Source organism: Myodes glareolus, chromosome 16 (genome assembly GCF_982192425.1).
Source record: "Myodes glareolus chromosome 16, mMyoGla1.1, whole genome shotgun sequence".
Taxonomy (NCBI): Eukaryota; Metazoa; Chordata; class Mammalia; order Rodentia; family Cricetidae; genus Myodes; species Myodes glareolus.
The window spans coordinates 29,806,527-29,812,531 of NC_142041.1; the positions used below are offsets into that span (position 1 = coordinate 29,806,527).

General features: G+C 45.6%; 1 long non-coding RNA gene across 1 annotated transcript; it reads right to left on the reverse strand.

Moving 5' to 3' along the window:
• Positions 1–1,767: 1,767 nt before the first annotated feature.
• Positions 1,768–4,836, reverse strand: LOC125391226 (uncharacterized). The gene is made up of 3 exons (XR_014997315.2): positions 4,353–4,836; positions 2,405–2,595; positions 1,768–2,138 (listed from the first exon to the last, which is right to left on the reverse strand). It is a non-coding gene; the product is annotated as an uncharacterized LOC125391226 (long non-coding RNA).
• Positions 4,837–6,005: the final 1,169 nt, after the last annotated feature.

The window sequence follows — 6,005 nt, forward strand, 5'->3', positions numbered from 1 at the left end:
GCCAGGCCTCCAGACTGCCAGTCCCACATCCATGAACCCACCCATTCTAGCCTACTCCTATTCCTTCCAGGCCCATCCTTGCTTATCCCTTAGTCTCAATAAGCCTTGGATGCCCATAGTAACCTTCAAGATCAGCATTAGACTGATGTTTGGAATGGAAAAAGCCACTTGCTCTCAGTGAAATTAAAATCTCAGACATGCCCCTGCTCCCTTTTCTTTGAGACAGGGTCTCACTACAGCTCTGACTAGTCTGGAATACACTACACACCAGGCTGGCCTTGAACTCACAGAGATCTGTTTGCCCTTGCTTCCCAAGTGTTGGAATTAAAGGCATGGGCTATTCCCTGCCAATTGGCAATCTCATAGCTTCTGCTGCAGTTGTTAGGTGATAGGCAGTTTGCTCAGAAAGATGTCTCCCTACCAGCCATTTGCTTTCCCAAGTCTTCTAGGGTCTGGCCCTAAGTAAAGAACCCCATTTATGCACAAGGAACCTTTAAGATAATTGGGCCCACTGACTCTCAGGCTTCAGCATATATCAGAACGACCTATAGGACCATTAGACACCAGGTTCTAATTCTGAGAGTCTGGACACCTCTTCAGAAATGTGCTTTTCCAATCAGCCTCAGGTTAGGAAATATGCTGGTCCAAGGTCTTCAGCTTGGAAACCCTCTTGCATTCTGATCCATTTGTTTTCAAACTTGACTGTATCCGTACTTGCTTAGAAAGTACAAACAAAGATATATACGGGGTGGGGAGAGCAAAAGAGACAGACAGACAGACAAAGAGGAGAGGAGAGCTGCAGACGAGTGGAGAGAATTGGGAAGAGAGAGAGAGAAGCAACTGGGTTTCAGATCTGTCCTGAAGCCAGGCGTGGCGGTGTAGATTTGAAATCTCAACCCTCAGAAGATTATAATGAAAAAAGATCAAGACTTTAAGGTCATCCTTGGCTACATAGTAACTTTAAGGGTAGTCTGGGCTGAGGCAAAAAAAAAAAAAAAAAAAAAAATCAATCAATCAAACAAAAACCTCACACCTGTGCAAATTCTGATCTAATGATCTGGATTAAAACTGGTTCTGGCAGTGGTGGCTCCTGGCTTTAATCCCTGCACCCGGGAGCAGAGGCAGGTGGATCTCAGAATTTAAATCCAACCTGGTCTACTGTTCAAGTTCCACGACAGCCAGGCCTGTTACACAGAGAAAGTCTGTCTCCAAAAAAACCAACCAACCAACCAAACAAACAAAGAAAACCCATACAAACAAAGTAACTGGTTCTGGGTGTTTTACAAGCTATATATATAGGTGACGTTAAGCCCACACTGAAATTCTCTGCTTTTGTCTCTATAGTCAGCAGAGACTGGCAAGGGAACAAGGTCTTCTCTATCCTTCAAAGTGGACCTGAAGTTGGGTCAGAAGAAAAAAATAAAAACACCCAGTAAAACCTGAATTTCAGACAAACAGCAAACGCTTGGTGACCCTAAGCATGCCCCAACTGGTCCACGGCAGTCTTTTGTTGTCTGTTTCTCTAAATTCCCTCCCCCTTACCCTGTGACATCTCTGACACACTGAAAAGCCTGGACTTGGGAGGTGGCTCAGCCATCAAGGGCGCACATCGCTCGTACAGTAGAGCCATTGGTTCCCAGCATCCACACTGGGCGGCTCACAACTGCCCATAACTCTAGCTCCAGGGGATCCGATGTTCTCTTTTGGGCTGTGAAAACTGGCACAAATGTGCATACACGTAAAACAATAAAAATAAATCTAAAGAAAGACAGACAACAGTCTTTCAGCTTCCATTTTACAGATAGGAATACTAAGGTCCAGCAGTCCCATAGGAAATCGGAATAAGGTTCAAGGTAAGGAAGGGCTCAGGAGTGTTGTGTTCAGCCTTGAATGCTTTTCTTCCATTATACTTAGTGCTGGGCTGTGTAAGTCTTTTTCAATAGAGGGTTGCTGTCATTTAGTTGCCCGGAGGTGACTTCAGAAGGGTCAAAGTGATTTATGTCCTTTCTGCTGCACCCCAGTCTTCACTTCCATTGCCCCCTTTTATGCTACCTTGAGGCACAGCCATTCTCAGGGCTGTATCATCAATGGTCATCTCAGGGACGGAGTGGGCTGCAAGGGGCACTGGCCAGGGACGGCTGTGAGCAAGGGCACACAATTAGGTAACACAAGGACAAGTGGGATTTGGCACAGGCAAACAACAGGCAAAGCATGTTGGGAGAGGCCCACCTAATTCACAGAGACACTTGGAATTAGCTGCACATTCTCTGGGAAGAGATCAAGGCAGCGGCATAAACAGCTCAATTAAGCTGTCGGCTCAATGCTCAATGCACAGTAATGGTCAAAACACAGCCTTTAATCTAGATACAGAGGGTTATCTCTGGGGTCCTAAGATTAGCTGTACCTGATGTGGAAGAAGTGGCTGGCTCAGTGACATCGCTAGGGACGGGCTTGCAACTCGGCAGGACTGGCACGCCTGTGGAAGGGGCTACTTGGAAGTCCCAGCCTTCCCAGAGTCCCCCCGGGAGGCCCGGAGAACAGGGATGAGTCACAGTCTGCTTTCTCCATCGAAGAGACAGGGTCTGGGAACAGAACCTGGGAATAGACACATCTGCTTCAAAAACACAGCAAGGGAAAACAGTATGGTCCTGGCGCAAAAAACAGACACATCGACCAGGGAACAGAATGGACAGCACGGATATACGCCCAAGCCTTTACAGTAGCTCTCAGCAAGGGCATCAAGAATATGCGGTGGAGTGAGGATAGTGTCTATAAACGGTGTGAGGAAAACTGGACATCTATGTGCTGAAGAATGAAATTAGACTCTTTCTAATTTCACACACACACACAGACACACACACACACACACACGAAAGCAAAACCCAACTCAAAATAGATTAAAGACCTAAATGTAAAACCAGAAGCTATAAAAGCTTAAGAGAAAAGGTCATCAACACTGACCTTGATAATGAGGTCTTTGGATGCCATTGTAAAATAGTGATTCTCAACTGGTGACCATGACCCCTTTGGTAAACATCTATCTACAAAAATATTTATATCATGATTCATAACAGTAACAAAAATTACAGTTATGAAGTAGCAACGAAAATAACTTTATGGTTTGTGGGGTTACCACAACATCAGGAAGATGTTAATACATCAGAACCTGTATTAAAGGTTCTGAGCATTAGGAAGGTTGAGAAACCCTGCTCTAAAAACTCAGACCATAAAAGCAACACTAAACCAAAGAGATGACATCAAACTGAAAATTAACCTGCTACACAGAGAAGGAAACGTGAAAAGGCGGTGGCACTACCCAAGCAGGAGGACCTGAGTTCAGATCCCCAGACCCCGAGGAAGAGCCAGGTGCCTGTTTAGAATGCATCTGTAACGCCAGTGCTAGAAAGGTGGGGGAGAGAAGAGATGGGGGGCCTCAGTAGCTCACTGAGAAACCTTGTTTTAGAAAATAAGGTGGAAGGCTGGGCATGGTGGCGGAGGCTCTTAACCTGGCAGGTCTTTGAATTCAAGGGCAGTTTAGTCTACACAGTGAGATTCTGTCAAATTAAAAAAAGAAAAAGAAAAAGAAAAAAAATAGGCCCAGAGGCAGAGGAAATGCAGGTGAGCCTTGTTGCCCTTGTAGAGAGCCTGGGTTTGGTTCCCAGCACCTACATGGCAGCTCATAACAACTTCAATTCCAGTTTCAGAGGATCTGATGCCCTCTCCTGGCTTCTGAGGGTATCAGGCATGCACATGATACACAGACTTACATGCAAGGCAATACGTACACACATTAATAAAAATAAAAAAATCATTTAATCAGCAAACAAATAAATAAACAAATAAGGTAGAGGTCAATTGAGGAAGAGACCCACTGCCAACCTCTGGCTTCCACGGGCACACACATGTGCACCTGCCCACATAGTGCACACACACCAAACACACGCACAATGGCCAATGTGAGTAGTAAAAAATACTTAAATCACTAGTCAACACGGAAATGCAAATTAAAATCAAAGTAAGATATCACTTCATGCCTGTTTGGATGGTTATGATCAGGAAGATAAGAAATCATGAGTATAGGTGAGGAGGGTGTAAGGAAAAGAAGCTCTGAACTGCTGATGGGAATGAGATTGGTGCAGCCGTCACGGAAAAGCACATAGGTACTTCCCAATCTATTTTAAAAAGGATCACTGGGGCTGGAGAGATGGCTCAGTGGTTAAGAGCACTGGTTGCTATTCCTTAAGATGCTGGTTTGATTCCCAGCACCCAAATGACAGCTTACAACTCTCTGTAACTCCAATTCCAGGGGATCTGATGCCCTCTTCTGGGTTCTGTAGGCACTGCATACAAACCTGTACACATAAAATCCACAATTCCTCTGCTGGTGCGTACATAAATAAAATGAAGCCATCACTCAGTGAAGACATCGGCACTCAAGTGCTCACTGCAGCACCAATCACAACAAGCCACGGTAGGGAAATAGCCTGAGCATGTGTCACCGTGAACATGTGACACAGGATGAGAAATTCCGTCTCAGGAGGTATCAGGAGTTCAAGGCCAATGTAGCAAGGGTTGAGAGTTGGCTGGGCTACGCGAGATCCTGTCTCCAAAACACAAAACAAAAGTTAGGCATGATAATATATGCCTATACTCTAAGCACCCAGGAGGCAGAGGCAGGAGGACTGTCTAGGAGTTGAAGGCCAGCCTGGTCTATAATATTAAGTTCTAGATAACCAGAGAGATACATATGCAGACCCTGTCTCAGAGGGATGGGCGGCAGCAGGGAGCTCAGGCAGTAAGGTGCTTGCTATGGAAACATTGAAGACTTGAGTTGTGAATTTCCCCAATTCACACTAGAAGTCAGGCATGGCAGTGCATCCCGAAACCCCCAGTGCTGAGGAGACAGAGGCAGGATGATCCCTGGGACTTGCTGACCAGACTCTTTAGTTGAATCGGCTTCAGACTCAGTGAGACACCCTGTTTCAAAAAACAAAAGGGAGACTGAATGAAAAAAAGACACCTCTTGTGGACACCTCCTGCCTCCACATGCACCACACACGAGCACAGGCACAGCCCCCACACATGTGCACACATAGGAACATGCATACACAGAAATAACACATAGAGATCTTGCCAGCTATGACAACACAGATGAATCGGGAGAACATTATAGACATACAAATATTATATGCTCTCACACTTATGTGAAACAATATTTCAAGTAAAATAGCATGGGAACAACAAGCAGGATGGAGCAGCGGTGGGAGAATGAGGTGAGAGAATCTATAACTGCGTATGATGAGTAAGTCCAGGAGATCTAATGTACAGTCTGAGTACTAAAGCTAAGATGGGAAGGTTACTAGTAGACTAGGGTGTAGGTGCTGTCTGGTGCAGGCCCATATGCCAGTTATTTGGGAGGCTGATGTATTATTAAACTTTTCCCAGGGAGATGCAACAGACAACTAGTCACCCCAGATAGGAAACTCATCATAGACCAGAGACACCACCAAAACACAATTTGGTGGACCAATTGAGGTTACTTACAGAAACAGGGCTGAGGGGTAACTTACAGGAGCAGAAATGACTCAGGGAGCTGCATCACCAAGGCCCACCCCAGCATGGGTGACAGCTTACAAAAGCTGGGAACCTGGAGCCCACTAAGCATGCGGCCTGCAGGCAGCTCAGCAGGTTGGAGAGTGTCCTTTCTAGGTGTCTCAGTTGGTCTACACCTCTTCCAGGAAGCTAAGCAGGCTTTTGAGTTTAGTCTTAGGGTCTTCTTTGCTCTGCAAGTCTCTGCAGCTCAGTTTCCTTCCCTTTGATGGTGAATTCCCCGTTTTTATTGCTTATTCCGGCAGGGAGGGGCCTAGTGAATCTAGTCAATTTCAGGGACTTCCTGAAGCTATTTTGAGCTGTTTACTTTCCTGCAGGATATAATGATTCAATCTCAGAGGAAACGGTTAACTCAAGGAGCAGGAGGATTACAAGTTCAAGGCCTGCCTTGACAA